General features: G+C 42.1%; 1 protein-coding gene and 1 pseudogene across 1 annotated transcript in view; one reads left to right on the top strand and one right to left on the bottom strand.

Annotated features, from left to right (window-relative positions):
* The window catches only part of Ext1 (exostosin glycosyltransferase 1), a 262,925-nt gene that overhangs the window by 191,444 nt on the left and 44,060 nt on the right, over nucleotides 1-27,421 (bottom strand). The gene's annotated exons all lie outside the window — the stretch shown is intronic.
* Nucleotides 6,638-6,733, top strand: LOC124968769 (uncharacterized; annotated as a pseudogene).

The raw sequence follows: 27,421 nt of genomic DNA, 5'->3' as shown, positions 1-27,421 counted from the left end.
TCAACGGTGTGCAATTACCGACACATATTAGCCACACTGCTTGATGCTTAAGCATATTTTTCCATTAACAGAAACACTGCAGCTTCTAAATGAATTACGGTGGGAATTAACGGTTGCCAAAATAAGTTTTCATCTACAAGTAGAAGTTTTACAACTAATTATGTGCTGTGATGGGAAGAATAGGTGGGAGAGTGTGGCCCCAACCACCAAAGGCCCTTGGGGCGAGGACGACAACTAAAGCAATGAAAACCTACAACACTGGACAGATGGTGAAGGGAACAGTGCTTGGGCACCAGCAGCAGCCGCTGTCCTCCCAGAGCTACCAACGCTTCACTGGTGGCCCAGGGCCATGTCAGAGAAAGGGCAGGGATGCATCTGGCCTCTAGAAAAATAAATTCTTCATAAAACCATACTTCCAGGTTAATTGGGAGAGTAGCAGATATCTCCATAAAATTGATGCATGAAAGAATGCTCAATGGAAATTCTAACATGCTTCCTTCGCCAGATGCTATGCTTTGTCCCCCCGCCCCCCAGAGTATAGAAATCTTCCTGCTTTTAGACGGGTATCTGAAAGCCTGGTGGTGTCCAGTTTTTCAAAATGTAATGACTATATATGTTCATATACATATATGTACAAATGTGTTTATATACATATGTGTGTACATATTTGTGGGTGTTTACACACACAAATCTCCCTGTGTGTGACTGGTTGATGAATGGAGCCACTACAAGAAGAAAAAAACTAAAATTAAAAAAAAAGCCATAAAGCTGTGTTATAAAATAAGATGTACTCACCATAAATATATGTCAATATGCATTTAAAATCAAAATATTTTATTGCTATTGCCTAGCCATATAGACAGTGTGTGTTAGGAAATATACAAACATATATGCACGCTCCATGTAGGAGTCTAAAATAAGAAACTTTTAGAGATACATTTACATTTATAGACTCGACATTAATGAAGACTTTAAAATATAAAACGAGCAATCTTCTTTTAAGAGTCATGACCTCAACAGATAATATGTGATTTGAAATGTGCAGTGAGGACCCAAAGCCTGGCCCCCTTAACACACAAACAGCACCACTTCTCCAAGAGCCAGTGTCCCCGCCTCACAAGCAAGATCTTGAGGGTGCTAAGAACCTACATTGTACCAGTGACACCAAGTAACACTCACGACACTTAGTGATTACTCATCTGAGGGTGAACTTGACCAAAGTGCCATATGCCAAGCAGCCATTGGCAGTGCACCTTAGGCAAGTCAGGGTGCCCCACAGAGCGTCACCATCTCCCCTCCCACCGCGGTTCTCTCTTCCACTTCTATTGACAAATGCCACTTGTCACTTGCTTCAGGGGCAGACTGCAGCTCTCAGAGTGGAGGCCACTCACTCGCACATTCCTTATTGATTTTGAGCACAAATATTTTCCCACGAGTATTCACTGTCTCCCAGGTAAAAACCACAAGTCCACCCAAACTCTCAAAATACGTTATTTGAACTTCACTGGAGAGTTTATGCCTCACAAAATGCAGGTGGCCTAAATTCTGCATGCTGCCAAGATGTTAAGAACCTTATTTATCCAGAAAATTCCCAGGGATGTTTCCTCATAAAAGTTGCAAGGCATTTAGCTCTCAATCTGATAATGATTAGATTTACAACCACACTCTTCTCCCTCAGACTCTTCGAGCATGTCCCTTCTTCCACCATCTTTAAATAAAATAACCACAGAGTGGTTGAGGCAGGTGATTGTGTGAGAAAAAAATTTTTTCTACTCTTTGTTTTCCCGTTTCAAAAAAAAAAAAAAAAAAAAAAAAAAAAAAAAAAAACTAAGGATATAAAGTGAACCTGGGCAGGTCAGATACAAGATGCTGAGAGAAGAGAAAATGGGGAAAGAAACGCTGGAGTGACAAATAAATAACAGAGTTCTGGAAAGAAAAGTGTGTGTAGCCTATAAACAATAATTAAGCCACCCAGGAGCATGTAATCTTACCGGGAAGATCCTCACCTCGATCCAGGTCTGCAGTTTAGACAGAGGAATCAAAGGGTTCCTCAGGTCTTGGTTTCTGCTCTTAAAAAGTGAATTCCTCTTTCCTCCTCTCCCTTACCAAAGTAAAGGGAAGAAGAGAGGAAAACACTGAAGAAAGAAACCCAAGGAATACCTGCCTCACCTTCACTTGTTTTTAAAGGTTCTTCAAGGTCATCAAGTATCCACCTCAAAATATGCACCCAGGAGGGAGGATGCTGAGTCTCTGGGTCAGGAGGAGCTTCCTCAGGGGTACAAAGCGTGAGGGCAACTATGGGGTTCAGGAGTGTCAGGGAAAGGAACAGGGAAGGATGACCATGAACTGGAAACTGCCCCCCAGACTAGAGGGGGTGCAGGTGGGGAGGAAACTGCTGCTCCTTGGCTCCAGTTAGTGACTGGTGACTAAGAATAGGTGCGAGAGTCGCTGCCAGTTCTAATTTTTTCATTCAATGTAAGGAAAAAAAAAAAAAAAAGGTCAGACATTTTTCCATGTTAAAAAAAAATCAGTTGAGAGTCAGCAACTAATTAAAAATTAAAAGACTTTTGAGCCAATAAAACCCCTTGGTGAGCAGCTGTCAGCTGTCCACTGCACACATCTCCCTGCTTCCTCCAGGTGTAAATGAGGTTATCTTTCACCCCCCTCCAGTCCCAAAAGAGATAGTAAGGGTCTCAGCTAAGGTTAAATTTCAACATGTTCTTTGACACTTCCCATGTTTGATTCAGAGGTGTCCTGAAGATGACTGTTCAATTTTCAAAAATGTAACCAGCTGGTTGATGTCTTATCGGTGGTTCTAAATGGACCTCGATGAGAGTATTTACACCGCAGAACCTGGCAATACTTCAGATCAGGGCTGTTCCCCAAGCCTACAGCTAACTATAAAGCATGTACAACCCCCCATTGGTCACAATGGTCTATATAAGATGCTACAGGCTTCAAGCAACAGGCTGAGCAACTACATTGAGAACAAAATGAGGCACCAAATTAAACACAATACCTATATTAAATTCAGGTTCCCTTTAATGCAGGGATCCACAATGTGTGGTCCCTCGCTGGCAGCAGCAGCAATCCTGGGAACTTTTTGGAAATGCATAGTCTATTGCCCCCCCAAACTGAGTAAACCGGAAGTTTCAAAGTGAAGCCCAGGAATCTGGTCCATAAAGCCCTTCAGGTGATTCTGATGTCCTAAACCACTGCTTTAGGACAATAGGTTGTTTGTTTGTTTGTTTTCCTTTCAGGGTCTATGTTAATTTTCATATCTCTCTAATAATCTGGTATCTTTAAAATCCTATCAAAGCCTGACGGCACCTTTCACAAGAGAGTAAGAATTTAACGTTTAAACTAAACCAAAATTTTATCCCCAGGTATATAGTTTAATTAATAGATAACCAGGCAGCAGGTGTAAAACTTGCTCTCAAGCGAAAATTCTATGCACACTTCTTCCCACTTCAGCCTCTTTAATTATGAAGTGTATCACTTAGAAAAATGCAGCACAATTTCAGTTTGTACTTTGTTACAGAGAAGCCTAAGGAAGGGGTTGCTGCCTATCTGGCTGTGAAGCGTCCTTCCAGAGGTTAAGTAGCTCTAGGTATTTCTGCCTTCTGCAATTCACCAAATACCTGCCCACTTCACGTTCTCTTGCAGCAGGCCAGGCTACATATTTGTAAAGTCTGTCTGGCCACTGTAGCCTGTGAGCTTGAAACCCTGGCATTCAGGACTGTCCTAATCCTTTGTTGTTTGTGAATTCAGTATTTCCTTCCTGTTGTCCAGTGCTCTGAGGTCTTTTGTTACGTGAGGGAATGTGAAGATGACATTGGTAACAATCGGAACCAACACCAGGTCCTCTGTCAAGAGCACAACTAAAACGTATATATTAAGGTTCAGGCCATGACTTCTGCCTCTAGGATTCAGTTTCTTATTTGTTAAATGAAAAGTTTGTGTATCAACTAAGGGTGTAGCTCAGTGATAAGAGAGTATATGTAACATGTGCCAGGCCCTGGGTTCAATCCCTGGCCCCATTTAAAAAGAGAGAAAGAGAGAGAGAGAGAGACAGAGACAGAGAGAGACAGAGAGAGAGAGACAGAGAGAGAGAGAGAGAGAGAGAGAAAAGAAAAAAGAAAAAAAAAAACTTTTTAAAGTTCATATACTATTAACTTTCAGGTCAACTCCATTTTCTATGATGCTATGCATAATGGATATGTTAGCAAAATCCATACCTGAGGTACAGGCAGCAGTTGAATAAAACTATCACTCTATAATTTTAATAGTTTATACATAGGGTAGAGAGAAGCTAAAGATTAACTGGAAATAGGAGGCAAACTAAGAAAAAAAATAATACAAATAATAAGGCAAGAGGAGAGGAAAGCTAAATCCAGGTAAGATTTATTAAACATCCACTCCAGGAAAGACTCAAATTATTCAGAAGGTAGCTCGCTATATCCACAATGCATTGGGTTTCTGTTTTAAAGTACATTTTTTAAAAGGTGAATCTTCACGTGCTCGTTAAATCTTGATACAGTTTCTGGAAGTGACCTCGTTTAATTTCAAATCCCTCTGGACTCTTGCTGTGGGTGATTCTGAGACAAACCCAGAAAGGTATCATCATTTTTTAAAAGGAAGCTTTGTGTCAGGGACACGTTTCCTTGGTTACCAGAATCACTAGCACATGTGCTGTTTCAAACACTTGCTTCCAGCTCCCACAAGACGATGTCTCAGGAAGCTGTGCAGAGTCTACGTCTCCTCAAGGAGAGAGCCTATGAGACCCATAACACTCCTGGAGTTCTGGGGTGGGGGATGCTTGCTCAAGGCTGTAATTTGAGGCCCAGAAACAAAGGCAGCCCTGACAATGACTGAAATCACACAACATGCTTGGGGCGGTGGCTTGGCCTCACTCTCACACCTGAAGTCACAGAGTTGCCAATGACCTGCAGCATCTGGGATCTAAGTGGCTCATGACAGAGTCCCCACCTGCTACTCTCCTGATCCAGCTATGACCCTAGGCTCCTGGGATATCACAGTGACTACCAAGCCAATGGGACCATGGACAGGGACCTCCAGATTCCACCTCTGCCACAGGCTGCAGAGGTAGGGGAAACAATGACACCTATGGCCAAAGTGTGGTGGTCATGGTGTTCCTCTTAGAACACAGGGTGTGAAACTTGTCACTGGAATAGCAAAGATTCAGCTGCCGCCAGAAAAGCAGCAGGAGAAACCAACCCCCGCAGGTGCTAGCAGTAAAAGGTAAGTTTTTAATTAAAAAGCTAAACTGGAAATTATAAACTATATCACATGTGCTGGCAAACACAGTTTCTGACAATACATTAACTATCATTTCACAGTGTGACAAAAGGGTCTTAACAGAAACAGAGAGAGTTAAGTATCTTGGAAAGGAAAGAGAGAATACAAAGAAAATGGACCTGTTTTGAATATCGGCCTTGGGCAGGTCACAACAATGCTGGGACTTTTCATCCGCGATGCAACTTAATCCTCAAACTATCCTGTGGTGCATGTGAATATCCTCACTAGCAAACATGAGACTAGAAACTCACAGGTACCCAGCCACTGTCCAGAACAAGGGAAGGACAGAGGCAAGATTCAAACCCAGGTCTGGCCAGGAACAGTGGTATGTGCCTTAGTGCCAGTTAATCGGGAGACTGAAGCAGGAGGATCCCTTAAGCCCAGGAGTTTCAGACCAGCCTGGACAACAGAAAACAAACAATAACAACTACCCCTCCACCACCAACACCAACAACAAAAAAACAGGTCTGAAAAGTTAGTATACTTTACAAAACCACAGTATTGGAATCACAAATCCACTTAAAAATAACACATTTACATGGTTATTTTGGTTATTTTAAGTCTTAAAAATAAAGCTGCCTTCTTTAAGTTCAACATTTTAAAACCAGGATGTGATTCTTGTCATTTCTTTCTAATCTAGAATATTTAGAAGACCAAATAGAGAAAAAAAAAAAAAATGGATTTCAAAAAAAAAATTCTCCCCAGAAGTCAGATAAATGATTTATTTTAGCTGTAACTTCTGTGAATTAATTTCAACACACACAAGCATCCAATATCACATCTCTAAGTTCAAAATAGTCATTGTTTCCCAGAGGTACATTTGAAAAAGGCAGCTTCCTTGGAAACACAGGTTTATTCAACCATTTAGCTATGGGAATGACCACAAGGGAAATCGAAATTGAACATTTCTTTCATCCATAAATACTCTATTTAGACTTCTTCCAACTTAAAAAAAAAAAAAAAAAAGTTGATATGCTGGCTCCTTTAGGAATTTCCTACATTTAGTATGAGAAGTTAGAGTTGGCAAATTCCTATGAGAATGCATCACCTGTTTGACCTGTGGTCATTTCTTCCACTATTGCAATCTGGGTGTTGGCCTTCATCTCATTAAACCTCACAAACAAAAACACTCCAGCACAATGACCCTTTCTGCTGTTGTGTTTCATGCCTTCCATTCATACAGATTCTTAAGATATTAAATTATTGATTTGTCTTCTCTCTCTCTCTCTTTCTCTTACATACATACACACACACACACACACACACACGGATAAGAATACAGGTTTCATGGGGAACATGAATTTCAAGTTTATTCTACTGCATCCCACCAAACAGGTGCAAAAACTAAATTCTCTTTTACAACCCCGTAACTCACTGTTCAGTGTGATTTTTGATACATATAAGAAGGAACAGTATTGGCTGCTGATGTAGCTCAGAGGTAGAACACTTGTCTAGCATGAGCGAGACTCTGGGTTCAATAACCAGTGCCAACAAAACAAAAAGTTAAAAACAAAGAACGTTATAAAAATTTAAAATAAATAAATCTTGCTGGGCACAGTGGTGCATACCTGCAATCCCAGTGACTCACGAGGCTGAGACAGGATGATCTCGAGTTCAAAGCTAGCCTCCGCGATGGAGAGGCACTAAGCAACTCAGTAAGACCCTGTCTCTAAATATAATACAAAAGAGGACTGGGATGTGGCTCAGTCGCTGAGTGCCCTTGAGTTCAATCCCTGATACCAAAATAAATAAATAAATCTTTATAAAGATGAAGCTCTCAAGTTTCATGATATCATCTAATTCTGAGCAGTAGAAGTGTATATGTGTATATATTTTATATGCATATATGTACATATTTTAGTATATGGAGGGTTAGATATGCCCTGGTCATCTATTTGCTGATTCTTCCTTTTATTCCAATGTTAAATCCGTATTTTATTTCGACATAACCAAAAAGTGCAATGAAAACTACCAACTGGTAATATCAAGTCAAAATGCCAGAAAAATGAGAATTTCTTGAAGAAAATGCTGAGGAACTGTTTTCAGTGCACAAGGAAACAGGCACCAACAGTCCACATGAATGGTGGATGGAGGTGGAAGGGTCAGCAAGTCTGCTCCAGCTGATCTGGTAGGATGGGCCACCGACTGAGCAGGCCTGGTGATTTCTTCCAAGAACAGATAAACAAACAAGCACATCAACAAAACAAAACCGTAGAGTAGAAAAGCAGATCACAGCACCTCCACTGAGCCCACGTGAACGTTTTCACCTTGAATCTTCACTCTGAAGTGAGGTTCCAATTCAAAAATTCTACAGAAGCACAACGACTCAAAAAAAAAAACAGTCCTGCAAGGTTAAAACTGCTGTGCAATGAAGAAGCTTTCTGGCTCATAAGACTCTCAAATGAGAAGCAAAAGACCCAAAGTCTGACCTCTGGAACTTTCCCTCTCATTATGGTGAAAAACCTGATTTGTGTGTGAGTGCTTGTGTGTGTGTGTGTGCGCGTGCATGTGTGTGTGTGTGTGTGTTTAAACAAATTGCTCTAAAGTTCCACAAAAGCTGCTGGCCTAATTACTAGTCCTCAAACTATGATTCATGCTAACCCCTATTTCAACTCTCCTCTACAAGTGTCAATGTTCCCCAGAAGTAGGAATCCCCAGGGTATTTAAAGTGATGTAGGATGCAGGAAACAATTTTTCTGTACCTCTTTGTGTTACCTTAGGAGGAGATTCTAGGGGGATATGTTTGGGTTCCTGTTTTTTGGGGTGTTAGGGATGCACTCCAGGGCCTTGCTTATGCTAAGCACCACCACTGGGCTCTGCCCAGTCCCTTACTTGGCTTCCTGATTATTCCAAACATCCTCACCTTCTTCCCTCTGTTTTCACCTTGCTTCAATATTGGACAGCAAATCTACAAGGCAGTGACATTTGACTCTATCAATTTAAGGTTCCTTCAAGAGCACATGCCAAAGCACATCCAGGCAGAGAACAGTGGTGTGCTTCCAGGTTTGGGGACCACAGAGACACCCATCTATTCCCACTTCCAAGCGCCTGCAGCTTCTAAGAAGGCACATCCCATGCTTCCCCAGCTCTATTAGTTGTATCTCCTCCATCAGAAAACAAGCTCCCTGGGTCAAGGAACTGTCTTCCTTCCCTCACTGCTGCCCCCAACTTAAGGGATGAGGTCAAGGTTAAGAAAAAAAAATCTATGAATGAAATGAACCATCCCTGTTGAGTAAGAAATAGCAACAACTGTTCAGAATAGTTCTGTCACTAAATTTCCAGTCCTTGGGTCACTGTAGACCCAGAACCAATCAGAGAAACAGGTTCATGCTCTAAGCCATGAGCCCCCCAATCTATCTGCTTCTGCAGATGTTATTGCAGGGTATACAATTATGCAAACCAAGCATTGCCAGTAGAACAAATTAAGAAAGGTACAAACACAAGTTGCTGCAAGTGTTCGAAATACAAAGTCACTTTTAAATATTACCTGATTTTAAACAATTTAAGAGAATGGACAGAAGTATCTATACAGGGCATTCTATGACTTGACCATTTAAAAGGAGTCCTCAGGGGTACATGGGTACAAAAGCTCAGGACTTCCTCCTCAAGCTAAGCATCAGGAAGCTGACAGGTACAGGTTTAGAGTCCACACTTTGAAACCATACAAGCCTGGTCTCCAATTCCGACATACAACCAGTATGATTTGAGCAAATTATGTCTGCACTTGATTCATCCATTCAAAATCCAGCACCTGGTGTGTATGAGACACCTTTTCAGGCTCAAGCGATAGAACAGGAACAAAATAGATAGGCTTCCTTCCTACAATAGGACAGGATGATAAGCATCCTGACCTCAAAGAAATAGTAGAGGAAATCTAGACCAAGCATTACAGCTCTGTGAAGCTCTTAGCACAATGTGTGGCACATGAATCATATTCCTCAATGAACAGGAGTTCCTATTTAAAGCCGGCAATGTCAATTCACACAAGCTAAAGAAGGCATGCTAAAATTTATTTAAAAAAAAAAAAAAAAAGGAGGAGAATGTCACCTCTGCCACCCTGCTAAGCCCAGGGCTAGGTCAGGAGACCCAGGAAGCTCTCCCTCCACTCCCCAACCCCACTGTTTACCCGGGGGCAGAGGTTACTTTCCCATGGAGGTTCAGGGATACCACGTGGTCTTTGGTGCTTAGAGCCCAAGGAGGGATTCCAAGAACTATTCTAACTGTCTTTCTTGCCCCAAAGAACATCGAGAAGTCAGCAAGCAGCACAGGAGCTCAGTCACAGGGGGCTTGCTCAAATGTACTGTGCTCACCAAGTCCAGTGTGACTGAGACCTGCCATTCCTCCTGCTAGGCCCGCCTTCCCTCGCACTCCCTGCCCTGAAACACAGAATATTACCCATCCTTAAAGACCAAATTCCTGAACTCCATGCTGAACAGTTGGTCCCAGTTACCTCTGCCCCCGAATGCTCCATCTATTGAATTCATCTCATTTGCCATGTGTCCCTTCTGTCTTCAGGAACATATGCCCAACACTTGAGTTTGCGGCAGTTGGTATATCACAAATATTTCTCTCACTCCCTTATTCAGAAATCACTGAGCACTAACTCTATGGCACATTGTGTTCTAATATACAGGTACGTGGCCACAAAACCAGTAGCCCCAAATGTGTGCTCTCTGGAACCTCCACACTGGTGGGGAATTGATCCTCACCTCTTTTCCCACCGCTGTTCACATCAGATTGGCCTAACTGCACTCAACAAAGATTCTAGAAACAAAAATGAAGATCTGTGTGAGGCATGTTTTCATGAATGAATAAATCACCTTCACTTTTCAGTCTTTGAAATGTGGAGCAAAACAAATGCCTAAAGTCATTAAGGTCATGGTAAAGTTCTACCTCCTACACCACTACCTCAGAGACTGGGCATCCCATCTTTAAAACAAGGAGACACTTTATCCACCAAAGACCCAGCTTAATGCCTGCAAGGAACAGGGAAGAATTACTTCCTAGGAAAGAGTTCTACTAAGCTGAGATAAACTACACTCACAAAGCCCCTATCCAGATCTTTCTCCATGACACTTCCAGGGACTGATGCCAGTTGATGACTTTTTTGTCACACTGATTTCCTTTGGCTCCTTTACATGATCCACCTGTGTCTCATGCACTCAAACATACTTAACATTGCCCCTGGCTCTTCCACACATATGTATATATTTTTCTTCCAACCCCATTGCAAGATCTGTATCTAAAACTCCCTGCAGTAGCAATACTTCAACAAACATGAGCACCCGGTAGGTGCTCAATAAGTGCTCTTTACACTTCGTTTCTAGGGAAAGTTTATACTTTAGCTATTGGGGGAAAGAGGAGCCCAAAACTATGCCAAAAAAGCAGGTAAAGTTTAACTCACATCCAGAAGAGGAGTGAAACAAAATTTCCAAGAAACACCTTCCAAAGAGCAAACAAGACTGGCCGTGTGGATTCCATGATCTCATTCTTTTTAGTCTGTTAAAAGTCAATATATGCTGTGCTTACATCTGTTCATTGTGTAGAGTTGCAATCCTAAATGGTCTTTCAAAAGTTCTGCTTTGCTAGTCTCTTCTTCTTACCTTTAAATGAGCGCAATTAAACATCAGGGTCACCATGCAATAAAGACCAAAATGGGTCTTCTCCCATTTAGTTAACATTTTCTATATTCTTACTGTGCATCAGCTGCTATGCTAAGTTTTGTGTGGTTTCACTTAATATTGAAGTAGCCCCATGAAGCTGGTTCTTCTATTAATCCCATTTTAATAGCTGATAAAATAGAAAGAGTCACAAACACAGATACTAAGCCTGGGGTCAAAAATCTATGGCCTGAGGGTCAAACCCAGTCACTGACTGTTTTTGCAAACAAACACAGCGAAGTTCACTTGTTTCATTTGTTTACACTTCGTCTGTGACTGTTCTGCGAGGTAACTGCAGAGCTGAGTGGTTGCGACAGAGGTCCTAGGGCAAAGTCTAAAATATTTACTATCTGGCACTTAGCAGAAGAAGTTCACCAACCTCTAGTCCATGCTATCCTGGCAAAATAAAATGCATTTGCAACCTCCTCAAAGGCCCAATCGTATCATACACAAAGTACAGAACTTGCAATGAAATAAAAGTTTCCTAATGACCTTAAAAACCTAGAATGGGAACAGTCCTCGGGAGTCATCTACCTTCTGTTTCTGAATTACAAGCTGAGCCTGGCATTAGTGAATGCATCATTACTCTAACTCCCATTTAGAAATAAATATACTCAGGATATTAGAAGTATTTATTGCTTGCAGAATTGTCTGGTAATAAAGAAACTGCCCCATCGGTCAAACAGCAATAGAAGATTTATCGATTTCCTATGCAAAGTATTATACTCAGACCTGAACAAACTCAAGGAAGAAAGCACAAGTTGGACATAAAGGACAGATGGGACGGTAGCAGTGGTGTGAAACCTTCTTCACGCATGCTCTGAAACCACTGGACGTGAGGTGCAGAGAGACTCCATATTATCCTCAAATGTGCAATCACAGCATATGCATAAAACACTGAGTGTGGCTCTGCATTGCTTATGATGAACCTGCAATGTAACTTTGCCCGGAACCTAATCATCACCCTTTTCCCTTTAACAATCAGCCTCTTCTTCTGTGTCATCCATCTGTGAATATCACCAAGACTGGAAGCTTCTGTCACCCTCTCGTCCAACCCACCATATGTAACATAATCTGAGTCTTCGCACCAAAATCTTTCTTCTCAATTTCGGCAACCTTCAAGCTGTGACCCCATTCTGGCCTAAATGGCTCTTTATTTTTTTGTTTTCCTGTCCTAATCAGAGTGTTGATGTCCCATGGCTTCCTGTTCCACTACCTAATAAGTCACAGGTTATCTTCTAGGACTCTGTCTAGTTTCCCATTCACACACTTCCAAGGATTCTCATTAGTTAACATGTTAAGGAAAATTCATGACCTTGTAAATTCAAAGAGTAATAGATAAAGCTTGGTAACACACTATTCATGTTCAGGTCCCTGGGGGTAAAGTAAGGCCGGCTGGGGAGCTCAAAGCCATGCCTGGATCACAGCAGCTCACGCTGGTAAGCCTCATTCTGGGCCAGGTCAACTCTGTACAATCCGCCAGTACACAAGCATTCACTCACTGTGTCTCCCGGGGAATAACCAGTATGACCACTGTGCCAAGGAGGTCACAGAGATGAAGCGGGCTTGGGAACTGGCCAGGGTGCTGCAGGGAGTTAAGTGCTGGGGCAGGAACTCAAGCCAAGGAGGGACTGCAGGGGCCACATTCCACACCACTTCCTCTCCGCCTCTGCAGACTGGGAAGTCCTTAATCCTCTGTGTTCCTCTGAAGTGACTTTTAGAAAATTAAAACTAGAATTACATTTATATACTTCCCTTCCAAAATTGAAAACTCCTGGAGGGCAGTGGTCTAGTTTTATTAATCTGTAAACCTCACAAATACCCAGCCTGGTACCCAGCTGGAGCTAAATGAAGAACAAAGGGATATTCCCCTCCTCCAGGAAGTACAATGGGGGAATGAAAAAGAAAAGATCACTCAAAAAATCCATCACCAGAATACCCCCAAGAGGTCTTTCTTTGTGGTTTGTTTATACCCCAACATACATCCACCAGGATTTCCTGAAAATAATTTTTAAGAAACAAAGACCATGAAAAATTAGCTGCCAGATTTGGAATGGTGTGTTTCTATGGAGGAGGGGTACGAACTAAAGGAGCGACCAGATTTCCTAAGGAGAGTAATTCATTTCACTCCAAAACTGGGGGAAAGCAGTGGACTTCAGCCCTGGCTGTACCTCAGAATTGCCTGGGGAGATTTTTCTAAATCCTCATGCCCAGGCCAACCTCACAGGGACTAAATCTGAGTCTCCAGGGGTGCACCCAGGCATCTGTGTTTTTTAGAGGTTCCTAGGTGGTTCCAATATGCAGGTGAGGTAAGAATAGATGGCAAGAAGGGACCTGCATTGGAATGGGGACTCCAAAATGACTCCCATGACCTTGAGCAAGATCACCCATGCATCCCTTTTCTTCAGCCCCAAATGATCCCTTCCTGGCTCCATAACCTCAGCTCAGTTCCCCCCTTGTAGCAGATAACAGTATTTAACCCTCATTGGGTTATTTTAAGCACCGAATGAGGATACATCCAAGTTCTTAGAACAGTGCCCAGCACATAGACAGGCTCAATGAATGCCAGCTATTTTCATCACCAAAAGCTACACTGGTTGACAATAAGTACTTCAAAAGTTGAGGACCAAGTAAAGTGCTTGATACAGAAGGTGCTTAACAAATGGCAGTCTTGCACCCTTATTTTCCCATTCACAATAATCTCTGAATACCTGATATAACGGGGGACTTTAAAATGGAGAACCCCAACCTCCCCACAACACTCACCCTCATCTGTCAGCCAAAATACGGGGTTAAATACGTAAAACTAAAACATTATCTACTATTTATCTGAAAATCCTGGGTGCCCTGAATTTTTCTTTGCTAAATCTGTCAGCCCTACACTCACCTGTCATTTAAGTTTTGGCTAAAATTAAGAAAGGAGGTCAAATCCATGGAGGTGCCAAAGATAAAAAGTAAAAAATAAAAATCAGTACCCAGAGCCTTGACAATTTCATTCCATGAGAGTCAAAAGACACGTTACTACAACTTACAAGGAAGTAGCCAGTTCCCCTACCCAGGGCAAGTTCATGCATTGTTCCCATGAACAAAACACAGGAGGAAACTATTCAAAGGCCGAGAGGGGAGAGAGCTCTCCTAAACTGACCTCTCTATTTCACAGTCACTTGGCGGATACATAAATCAAGTGAGTGGCAGATTGGAACAGAAACTCCTGCCTCCTGGAGGAACATGCTCCAACCATCCCACAAGGCAAAAGCTCAGCTATAAATTATTTACCCCTATAAAGGATGGACTGCCAAAACCCAAAGCCAGGTTATAAGCTTTGAGAGTCCTATACCATACAGGTCTCTAAGGCATTCCTGTGTTTCTTTTGTTGTGGTGGTGGTAGTGATTTAATTTGTTTTAACCCTCCCTTTCCAAAGCGGGGTGAGCTAAGTTTATTTTACCCTTTCAACATATTCAGAAAAGTAGGGGGAGTAAGAAAGACCTATCAGAAAAACGACTTTCTTGAAACCCATTTCACAAGATATTTATTTTGAATTCCTAGAACAAGGTCCTCGGGGAAATGTTAAATTCTGAACTATGTCTACTGTAATATTGGTGTATGTGTAAGGAACTGAAGATTAAAAACACTACTGAAGATGCTAAGAAGCATTAAGAGTCAGCAAATCAGCTGGTTCTGTAAGAGTTGAATTAAATCAGCCACTAGATCGTTCACTGATTATCACAAACAGCAAAAGCGCTCCTACAAAGGCATGTTTTCCAGTTCACTTGGCTAATCCCTTCTGAACACGGATCCAAGGAATGAATATTATTTATCCAATGGCAAGCTGCACAAATTAATCACACCCAAGCACCATGCTGGCAGTCAAATACAATCTATAAAATAATTCCAGACTATCGCCCGAAACCAATAACAAGAACTAAAGCTCTGCTCTACTATCCCCACCTAAAAAAAAAAGAAAGAAAACCCAAATAATTATAAAAAGCTTGAAATGGCGCCTCCACTCATTTATAGCCAACTAAATCATACTAGTAGAAAATGTTTTTTAAAAAAGAGAAAACTAGTAAGGTAGAAGGTAATTTTTAACAGCAAGAACATAAAAGGGCACATGGGCATACCATTTGTCAATCTGTGCAAAATTCACATTAAAATCGAAATTGTATAAACCAAGGAGTGGGATATCTGCATCAAATGGTGGTTCCATTCCAAGTTTTCTAAGGAATCTCCATATTGCTTTCCATAGTGGTTGCTCCAATTTGCATTCCCACCAGCAATGTATGAGAGTACATATATCTATATGATGGACTATTACTCAGCCTTAAAGAAAAATGAAATTATGACATATACTGTCATAATATACTGGTAAATGGATGGATGGAGCTGGTATTTATCAAGCTAAACAAAATAAATCAATCCAAAAAACCAAAGGCTGAATGTTTTCTGATACGCAAATGCTAATTCACAATGGTCGGGGGATGGGCACTAGGGAAGATGAGAGTTACTTTATATTAAGTAGAAGGGAGTGAAGGGAGAGGAGGGGGTACGCGGGTAGAAAGGGTAGTAGAATGAATCAGACACTATTACCCTATGTACATATATAACTATATGATCAGTGGGGTTCTACATCATTTATAACCAGAAGAATGAGAAACTATACTCCATTATATATGATGTATCAAAGTGTATTCTACTGCCATATAAAACTAATTAAAACAAATTTAATTTTTTTTAATCTAAATTGTAATGAGCACGTGGTATCAACATTACCCTCAGTTTACTTGGCAGAGCACATCTTGGTCACCTAAATGAGTTTGATACAACCAGATTATTATTTTTTTTTCTATCAACAGTGCCACCTAACTCATTTGACTACACAAGCAAGCAGCAGATGCAGATACAACCCACAGAACCCAGAAGGAAGCTGCTGGCAAAGTTCCAACATCGCAAGGTGGCTAAAAATACATGGAAAAGAGAGAGCACAAAGCGGAAGGGGGCCAGGAGGACAAGAAGTGCCCCATTCATGATACCCTGCATCCCTGGCACAGTCCATTTGAATGGTGTTCTTATGAGGCTACCGGATTTGAAGGTTAAAAAAGGGGGAAAAAATATGTGTAACTTAAGTCGGAAAGAAGGGAGGTCTCTGTTTGCTATTCCTGCTAAGAGACAGAAGAAGAGCTTGCCAAGGAAGCTTCGTCTTCACAGGGTGAAGCTTTTTCTTTCCCTCTGGCCACTGGATCTGCAGTTTAGCAGGCATGCACATCAGCTTCACAAGAAGCATGTGAAAGGCAAAGAACTCAGCTCTTCAGGTGGAGGTGCACTTTTCTTTCATTCAAGGTCAAGACCAATGCCATATACTCATTCACCTCAAGGTAAAATGACATTTTGCTGCCCGCAGGTGATGAACTCCACCAATTTTGTGGAGGATAGGAATTAAATACAGGAAAGACGAAGGGGAGAGTAAGATAAGAGTCTACCTCTGCAGCTTCTGTCAGGCTTGGAAAGGACATTTTTTTTTTTTGCTCCAATTCGGTTTGAACAGGTGACATCAGGCAAGAAAATAAATTTGAAATACTGGTAACCCTGAAAGGGAAAGAGGCACCTGGCAGCAGTCTGTATGAACACTTCATGTTTTGTCTCATTTTATCCTCACCAAAATCGTGGGTTACCTCGGTTTACCCAAATGTGACCTTGTTTTACCCTGAAGGAAACAGGCATGGCCTAGACTCCCCAGTGCCTAACTCCAAAGGCTTTGTGATCTTTCCAGGGGTCGGCAAACTTTTCTCTGAAGAGCCAGACAGTGAACATTCCAGACTTTCCAGGCCATATGGTTGATATCAGTTACAACTACTAACGCTGCCATTGCAGTCGGAGAGCAGCCAGAGATAATATGCAAATGAATGAGCAAGGCCGGGTTCCAATAAAACTTTATTTATGGACACTGACATTTGAATTTCATATAATTTTCACATGCTACAGAATACTAGTCTTCTTTTGATTTTTTTTTTTAATCATTTAAAAATGTGACCACCAGCTGGGTGTTGTTGATACATGCCCTCAAACCCAGTGACTCAGGAGACTGAGGCGGGAGGATCTCAAGTTCAAGGGCAGTCTCAGCAACTTAGCCAGGTCCTGTCTCAAAACAAAAAAATTTAAAAAGGGCTAGGAGTGCAGCTCAGTATGATTTTGCTTGGTTCAATCTCTGGAAACAAACAAAAGAACATGAAAGCCATCTCAGCCTTTAGGCCATATAAAACATGGCCAAAATTCAGTTTATGATTCTAGTTCTACAGCATTCATCAATAATAACTTTATTAATTTTCAGGATGGGCAAAGAAAGAGGGACATTCCACAGTCATAGGAATTAAATGAGAAAATGCAGAGTGTGGTGGAGGGGTATCCTGTGTCACTTGATGTTGTTTAAACCTCACTCCCACTTCACTGTGACTGTTTTCTCCATCATGCCACACAGAAAAAGAAAAGAAAAAAGAATGCCTACCATGTATATTGTCTGAGAAAGGAGAATCCAAGCACGTAAACACAATGATGTCTTAGTTAAATTCAGTTCATATATTCACATACCATTTAGAGATTCTTTTTGGTTTTTAATTTCCGAACAATCCTATAAATTCATCCCGGGCACAACTGCCTCTCAGTTATTACAGAGGTAGCAGTGGGGAGCAACTGAATAAAGTCAGTTTTCTATTTGTTTTTCTGCTTTTAAATAACAAAAGTTGGGGAGGGTTTGATTAGCAGGAAAAAAAACAAAAATTAAAAAAAAAAAAGGCCACCCTGGCTGGGTATCAGTGAGATATATGACATTACAAATATCCTTCCAAGTTAGCAATGACAGGCGGATTTCCTAATTTTAGAGAGTAGAGTTAACTTACCAACTAATCAATGTATTTTCTCCCATGATTTTTCCTAAACACAGAGTGCTGCCCAGTGGCTGTGGGTAAACCCAGTCAGCTATAAACACTACACTAACAGCATCAGTAAGATCAATCATGCACTAAATTGCTCCTGAAAATATACTGTCTCTTCTGGCTTTATTTCTCCACATGGCTGGCCTACTATTTTCTGCTATACATTCCCAGCATAAAGTGTAACCACAATGTGAAGTCAGATGCTGCCTTACCATTGGCCCTTGGAAAGGGGGTTACCATGCTGAGCACTTCCCAGAGAGCAAAGGTATGTGAGGGTGTGTGAGTCTCTCTAAGACTCAAAGGCAGTGCTGAGGGTAAACAATGCTAAGGGTCTTCACCCCCTCCATGTCTTTCTCCATGAAGGTCACATATGGATCATGTCAATTAATCCTTACTATTTCCCAACCTTTAATAATAGGAGTGGGCGTGGCTAACATACCTGAATAAGATCATTTTTAGAGCTCAGGGGTTAAGGTACCATGAAACATCTGACAGTAGTCAATATGATAGATTTGTATCCTTTGTCAATCAGCTTGAACTATTTAGGAAAGACTGTCCAAGAAAATCCTCAGAACACTACTTATGGTTTGATTTTTTAAAAATCTTTACACTTTTTTTCCCCAATCAATAGGTTGGGATGACAAGATATAGAGAAAGATATTACTTTTATTTAGGTGTCTGCCATTCTATTTCTTTTAAGCTACTTGTATTGCTATCATTTTTCTCATCGCAGTCCTAACCCCAGCAAATTCAGCAAGAATGTCAAATGAACTCAAATTGCTGGGAGGATTTTACATACTTTTAAGACAACTGGGCTAATGTTGGCATCACATTCACAGGATGAGATTTTCGAGGTCACAGGATGAGCTCCTAGCCTTAGAGGTAAAAAAATAAATTAAAAAAAAAAAAATCTTTAAACCCTGTTTAAAACTCACTTCTTCAAAACAAATCCTGGGCCAAATGATTCCTGTTTTGTTTTCGAACATTTCAAATGATGTTCCAAGCAGTTTAGGTTCAGTAGATGAGGTGAGTAATGAAAGTTAAGGACAAGAAGCAAACGTTATTAAACAGCCTCTGTTTAGGATAGAGAAGGCCCATCTGTCGGCAGTGAAGGCAACACAAGGGCTTAAAAATAATCTGCCTTCCGGGTACATAGGTTCCAGGGCTAGGGCACCTCCTTTGTGTGTTCAGAATCTGAGGAATTTGACAATTCCTGGACTACTGCAGTGTTGGGGGTTCTTTCTTTGAATGGGGGACACATGGGGCCAGCTGCCACTCTTGACCTTGATAAGCTGTGTATCCATCCCTCTGCCAGGCTGCACTGGGGTCAGGTGGCGGGGGAGAAATGCTAATTTGCGGAAGCTTGGCACATCCCTAACGGTGTTCCCTACCCAGCCTGTAAAACAAGTGTGATGTAACCAAAGTGGAAGGAAGGCTCTGGTTGGAAAGTGGTCACACTCCGGCTATCGCAGAAGGTCCCAAGTGTCACTGAGAAGTCCTGGCAGGCATGCAGGCCTTTCCTGAGCCCTTGTGTGGTCTGGCTTTGAGTCTGGGGTGGTTTCCGGTCTCCCTCAGGGTTGAGAAGAGGGACATTCCCCTCAGGCCAAAGTCACACTGGGGAGCTCCTGAAGGCACGTGCCACGTAGGATGATGACAACCACTTTGTGCCTCGTATGGCTTTCTGCTCAGCTCAAGAGACTTCATTCTTTCTTAACAGGAGGAGCTATCTGTGGCCCAGGGAAGAAGAATCAGCTCAGGGACAAAGTACCATTTTCCACATTTATCTCTCAGTGCCTTCATTTCAGAATAATTTTTTAACAGGTCTTTTCAAGAGATGGGTGCTTTAAAAACCAACTTGAGAGCTGGAGGCAGTGAGACTCCTTTCTCTTCCTACAGGCTGCTTTCAAGGACTTCTGAATAAAGGGAAAGAAGCATGGCTGTTTTCCCTATGCAAATACTCCAGGCAGGTTAACTTACTTGTTTCCTCACACCAACCCTAGGTAGGTACTTCCACTGCCCCATTTTATAGTAAGGGAACCCAAACACAAATAGGTTATTGGGCAAAGTCCTTAGGGTTTCTGAGGGGCATCCTGGTAAATGCTCTGAACCAGGCTACTTCTGCCAAACCTGTACAACTAAAGCAGTTCACTCCAGTACTGTAAATGAGCCCCACTCTCTGCTTACTTCCGCATTCAAAAAAATGCCCCATCTTCACAGATGCTTAGTCCAGTCATGAGAGAGTAGTGTGTGTCTGTGCCCCTCCCCCAGCAGACATCGGGCAGTCAGGAGATACTTTTGATTATCATAAGGGTGTGGGTGGGGGATGCATCTAGTGGGTAAAGGCCAGGGACATGGCTAAAGCAGGTGTCCACAACAAAGAATCACCTAGACCAGAATGTCAGTAATGCCAAATGCAGAAAGACTTTCATGACATGGATCTCCCTTCCCGCATCATTTTCCCCAATTTTGCACTTATGTCTGTTCATATTTGTGCCCCAAACTATCAAAAAAACCATCTTTGCTAGTCGGTAGGATTCCTTGCTCTTCTCCTACACTGTCACCCACTCACCCACTCCTAAGGAGCTAGCTGAGATATGAAGTACCATTTCTGGACTTTCCCACAGTTGTCCCACTCCATCTCCCTCCCGGATGGTCTTCAAAACCTACTTCTAGTGCAGTTCTGTGGGGGAGGGGCAGTCCACAGCAGCTCCCACCTCCTCCTCGAACGCACCTTCAGCTTCACACAGAAAACACGACACCTCACACTGCTGACAACGATCCCTGCCTCCAGCTTCCTGTGTGTGCCCACACTTGGGCCAAGCGTGCAGTACACATTACCACTATCCCTTAAGACAGACCTGAAGTAATGGTACTGTCATCTCTCCTTCCCCCACAACAAAACTGAAGCTATGAAAAAGTAAAAGGAGTTTGAAAGCTTCCATCCCACAACGAAGACAGCCAACATGTAAATCCCCATCAGACCAATTCAGCTTTTTCCACATGGGTCCTCTTGCCAGGCACAGGTAGGTTCACGTCTCATACACACACACCTCTAGTCCTCCCAAAGTACCTGGCAGAATGTTTAATAAACTCCTGCTGATGAGCTGATCAGACAATAATCACATCTTTGTGGCTCAGAGGCTGCTCAGACAATGAGGCTCCCACGGTACAAATTTCTCTCTTTATGACCCCCCACATATAAACACATCATTCTCTTACTGCATATATATTTTAACAGCTTTACAGAGGTACAATTGACATTCAATAAATTGCACATGATTATATTGTACATTTTGATAAGTGTGATACACATAGGCATTCATGCAACCACCTCCAAAATTAAGTTGATATATCCATCGCCCCCCCACGAAGTTTGTTCATGCTCTTAATCCTTACCAACGCTCACCACCCACCATCCTCAGACAGCCAGGATCTGCTCTCTGTCATGTCAGTTAATGAGCATCTCCTGGAACTTTATGTAAATGACATTATATAGGGTATATACTTTTTTCTCCAGCTTTTTCACTCAGCACAGTATGTTGAGATTCACCACATGAGCATGTATTAGCGATTTGCTCTCCCTTCTTGCTATTACTCCATTGTGAGGATATACCACAGTCTGTCATCCATTCACCTGGTGATAGGCCTCTGTGCTTGACAAGAGGACACATCACCACTGTCTTTTAAATTCATCTTTATCCAAAGAAAAACTTTGCCAGATCGTAAAATTGTGTTCAATCTTGAATGCTTTTGCCAGCATAAAGAAATGGAGATGAAAAACAAAACCTCGCCCTCTTGTGAGAGTCTGGACAGATGGCCTGTCCTGCCATTTGGACACATCCCTTCATAACAAATTTATCTGATTTCATTTTCCTTATGTATAAAATTGGTATAATAGAACCTCCTTCATAGAGTTATTGTGAAAATTAAATGATGACCGTTACCCACACCAAATCTTAACCTGTGCTCAACCTATGCTGAGTGTTCATAAATAGGGACATGGTTATTAATGTTAATATCCATAATGCAAAATAACGAAGCCTCTTTACTCCTTCACACAGAAAGCTCTACTCTTTCTCCCAAATTTCTCTATTCTGGTTTTACCTTATGGGGTTATTCTACCACTTTGAAATCACATAGCAAACAAAAGACAGTCTAACATGGTATTTCTCAAACCTTTTAAAAATCACACTTCCTTTAGGGGAAAAACACATAAAAATCTTGGAAGAATGGCACATTATGCTCACAAACACAGGCAAGTCTAGTAGCACAGAACTAGTGAGAACATGTTGTAACCTTCTAACTAGCAGCTCAGGTGATTCACTCATCAGAGAGCAGGAAATGAATGGACTCAGTGAAACCCAAGGAGTTTCCAGGAAGACTTGAGCAAATATCTCTGGCACACCCATTTCCTCGTCCCACCTCTCCATCTATCAGTCCCCTGAGAAGTGCCCCTTGTCCTTTCACAGGTGAAAGCGAGTTGGCAAAGAAAGAGAAGTCATTGGCTCAGAGTGCATAAGAAACACTCTCCCTGAGCCTGGGTGACCATCTGTGAAGGTGTCCCACACTGGGCAGTCTGGTCCAGACAGACAGCTTCCCAGGGAAATGGCAGGGGTGATCACAGGCACTGTTTGTAAAGGGGTCCTATTAGAAAAGAGAGCCCAAGGGGAACTTTATATGTTTCCAACCTCAGCTGGTAATGAGAGTGGCTGATGGGCTTGGCAGGCATGGCTCAATCAGCCCAGAGAACAGCTCCTCAGAGACAGCCAGCCATGTCCTGTCACCAACAGCCACAGAAATGTGACTTAGTTTCCAAAAGCAGGGCCTGCATGAGGGCAGGAGCAGCCCCAGGATGCTCTCCTTTCTGATCACAGCATGTAGAGGGCTGTAGTCTAATGCGACATGGAGGGCAGGACAGTTCTTCCAGTACGGCTCTACCCTGATTCCCCGCCTTCTCTATACAGCTTTCCTACCCCCACAACTGGAAGTCCAGTTCTTGTTCCCAGTGCACTAACCCTTCAGAGCACTTACCATGGAAATTAATACTGACATATATAGTCATTTGATTACTGTCTGCTCTCCAGCTACACTGTAGGTTCCAACAGAACTGCCCTTTTTTGCTTACCACCATATCCTCAGCACCCAGTCCAATGCACGCAGCAAGTGCTCAATTAATAAGTGCACTTATGAATGTCACGGGTTGAGTTCATGAATGTTCAAAGTCCATTCCTTTGTTCTACACCTGGACATGACTGGTATCCTAAAGGCCTTGAAAAGACAATCTTCCCTTTGAGCACTAAGGGTAGTCAAGCACCCAAGTCAGCACCCAGCATATCAAGGGATTCAAAAAATGTCTGCTCTCCAAGCAAAACAAAACAAAAATAAAATCCCAAATGACCTGCATCTACAAACCACTCTCTATACCAGGAATGTTTTGTCACTTCAGAATCTTCCCTGGTCCTTCCCTGGGAGCAGCACTTCTATACCACACAACTTCCCCACCCCCACACAGACAGATATGCATACATACAAGGAGCAAAAACATTGGTCATCTTACAGCAAGGAAACCGTACTAAAAAGCATATACCTGGCTGGTAGAGTGCTTGCCCTGCATGCACAAGGCCCTGGGTTCAATCCCCAACACCACAACAACAAAAAAAGGCACCTAACAAATTGGGAATACTTCCAGCTATAGGAAATAAGGAGGAAAACCTGTTTCTTGTGGTCCAGGACTTCCACATGAATGTTCTAAGTTTTGAAAGTAATTTACCTTATCTTGCTCAACAGCCACACTACCAACTAGTCAAGAAACAGAAGTAGCCAATATTTCAAGAAAAAGTTGAAGTATCACCTCAAAGCAGCTCCCGCTCTGGCCAAAATTGCCATCTCCAACCACCGACTTACAAATATGCTTCCCTTCAGTGCACAAATTTACCTCAACAGCTCTGTAGTGAGGTAATGAGGTAGCAAAGTAGGTTGTGGAAGCTCTTATTTATCCCAGTATCTGCTCTTACAGAGAAAAACTAATTATTTCACTAAATGGTTGAAAAGAGGCAACATCTAAGACTGTTTGGAGTTTACTTTCTGCTAGAAAGTTCAGACATATCTCTCAAAATTAAGAATTTCCAGAACCAGAAATACCTTCAAAAGAGGATTCCTATTCTATCTGATACAGAATACTTTTAACATCTGACAGTCAAAAACTCATGAAATCTTCCATTGAGAAGTTTTTCATGTGTGTGTATAGCTTGATATACATAATGGTACAGATAAGATAAACATACCAAAGATAAATTCAGATAGATAAGCACATGAATAGATACATAAATATAGATATACGGATAAACATGTGATTGATAGATGGATGAATCAACAGACAGTCAGGAAGGCGAAATTACAAGGAGGATTTATGTTTTGCCCAAGGCAATACTGAATTGTTTCCCTCAACCCACCCTCTAAAGTTTCTTTCTCCCTTTCTCCTTCTTTATATGATGGTACCGAGTATTCTACTTTCCTTCAATCCACCAGACCAAAATTTTCCAGGAAGAAAATGGATTGTCATTTACTTTAATGTGCATGTGAATGACTGATAAACAGGAAACTTGTAAACAGAAAAACACCTCCTAGGGCCAGAGATGGAAATCTGTTATGTCAGTCCTACTCAGCCCTGTGTTCCAGAGTGGGTAGAAGTCTGGAAGTGGGAGGTCCAGCTGGTCTCAGCAGCATTGATCTGAGGGTGTGGTGCTCCTTGTTCACAGCATACGCTGAACTGTACTCTGTCCACATGGCTATCTGGGAACCCCTGTTTAACAGAACCCTGCCCTTTATGGTGTGAGGTTACGACTGGACACAAGATGCTTGTGTGAGATTTGGAAAAGGAAAGTGAGGCCACACCCACTCCATCTCTGAGTGCATCGTGGACTGATGGAAGCACCCATGTCCCAGCTTGTCCTTACTTTCTTCTGCTCTCACCCTTGTGTTTTCCCCGCAAATGGCCCTGCTGATCAGCAGTGGCTCCAGTCCATCACCAGTCACCTGGCTACAGACCACAGAGTTGGGACTTAGGCAGGGAGGCAACAGCTCTTAGAGACATCAAGTGCACCTCTCCCTTGTCCCCTGTAGCAGGTCCCAGTACCAACTTGTACACCCCTGTACTAGAACTTGGGGTGGAACTTCCTCTAATCTTCTCACTCCCCTGCAGGACCTTCACTTCCCCAAGCTCCTCTCATATTTGAAGAAGGGCCAATTTCTATAATAAATCCTTTAATCCCACAATACCATGTTTCAGTTTCTTGGATGGGCAACTTGTTGAAATATAAGATAATACAGAGAAAAAGTCCTCAATTCATAGTCCCTGTGTGTGCTATTTACTGTCCCATTTATGAAAAAATGTACATTCTTGTACAATTGGATGCAGGGACTGAAAAATTGCTCAATGAAGAACATGTTTCCTCAGCCCCACATAATGTGAACACACACACACACACACACACACACACACACACACACACGAGGAATCACAACAAATATCCCCATCATCACAAAAGGCTCCCTTCCACCTACAGAGTGTCCAGTGACTGGTCAGGTTCTAACGTTTTGCAAGATGAACAAACACCTCTCAAGTATTTCCTAGGTTCCAGTTAGTCAAGTACTGATCGGTCCATGTTATCAACATGTCTTAAACCAGTGGTCACAAATTAGGCTCCTGCAAGCAGATTCTGGCCCACAGGTGTACTTAGTTTGGCCCTTAGACTTTTCCAAATCTTCCAACTGGTCCCAATTTTTGGAAACTGGGAAAACTTCCCTCAAATTTCATATATCCAACTATTGAAAGATCTGAATATATAGCCCCTCCGTCCCTCTTTCCTGCAGGACAACCACCTCACTGCCCCTCTGCACTCCACTGGCAACACTTCCTTGGATCCTGAGAACACTTAAAATTGCAACCACCAATTTGTGCTCTTAGGGACCCAGTTCCCAATGCCCTGGAAGGATCCATGGGAGCTTTCCCGTAATATCCGAATCTCCTCACCTGGAGATTTGTGGTTTTGAGTGGTCTCTGCTGGTAAGGGCCCATTTACATTTGGTGTTGCTTTAAAAGCCTACGTTTTCCAGGTCATACTGTAGCACAGCTCTTGTCTTAAAGGAGAGACGATTAAGAAGAGGCACATACCGTTAGCAATTAAGGGCTGTACCAACACGTCCAGGAACAAGCCGTAACACCACCCAGCACAGCTGCTCCAGCTAAGAATCACAGCACCAGGGTAACTACTATTCTTCATCAACCACAGCAGTTTGCAGAAGATACCTCCGCTTTCTTTTATTAAAAAAGATCCTGCCTTGTGTCATTTTCTCTTTCTTCACATCATAAGGAAATAAAAGCAAAAGCAGAAATGGCTGCACAGTGCCTGCTCTCAAGTGAAAGTGATCTGCAAGCAACATGCCTGAATCAGGAACCTGACAGAGACACAAAAATTCCACAAAAAGGCCCTTTCTGCAAATGTGGCTGAGGGACTTGGAGTAAATCACTTCCCTCCTCACTGCTCTGGCTTTCTCACCTAAAATCAGTCATTATAAAAGCACCACAGTGTGAATGGATTAAATGCTATATTTGGTATATACTATTTGGTTCCGCAGCTGGCACATAGATATAATCAAGGTTCAAGTTGCTGTTTTATTATTATCAACAAAGAGCTCATTCCAAAATTTAAAACGCATTCAATCAAAACGAAGGAGATTCCTTTGGCATTCACTCTCATCGAAGACAGACTTGTAAATCAAAAGTTGCCAAGTTAGGGCTGGGGGTGGGGCGGGAGAGGCTATAATTTAGAAATTGTGTTTGCTTTGGATCAAGAGTAACCAGCAAATACATTCCATACAAAATGTGCTAATAAAATTGTCTCTCTTTGTAGAATCATGGTATGGCTCATTAGACTATTGAAACCATTTCATAACCCACCTGGTTCAACATCCCCAGTTTTTTGCTCAAATATCCAAACACAAAACAGTAAATTCTTTACATAAATAGGTAAATTGTCCCATGATTACCTCATGACACCCTTAGGTAAAGGGTAAGACGGGCTAGGTCCTGCAGTTATTTCAAAAGTACTTTGTTCAACTTGAACCTCAAGATTCAGCCACAAATCATTTGTAAGGGAATATACGAAGCAAAATACTTATGTTTAGTTGGTCAGCCATTCTTAGACTTTAAAAGCACAGATTTCTAATTTAAAAGTCCAGGGTTATTCAGTTCATCATTTTTTTTTTTTTTTTTTTTGGTGAGGGGTGCAGTGGGTATAGGGGGGCAGCTACCAGGGATTGAACCCAGGGGTACTACCACTGAGCCTCATCCTCTTTAATTTTAATTTGAGAAGGTCTTGCTAAGTTGCTCAGGGCCTCACTGAGTTGTTGAGGCTGACTGTGAACTCACAACCTTCTGCCTCAGCTTCCCAACCCATGGGATCACAACAAGCATGTATTATTCAGGACCTGCAGGTAAAGTGATTCTTCCATTC

The sequence above is a fragment of the Sciurus carolinensis genome, chromosome 1 (genome assembly GCF_902686445.1).
Source record: "Sciurus carolinensis chromosome 1, mSciCar1.2, whole genome shotgun sequence".
Taxonomy (NCBI): Eukaryota; Metazoa; Chordata; class Mammalia; order Rodentia; family Sciuridae; genus Sciurus; species Sciurus carolinensis.
This window is presented reverse-complemented; position numbering and strand designations above follow the sequence as displayed.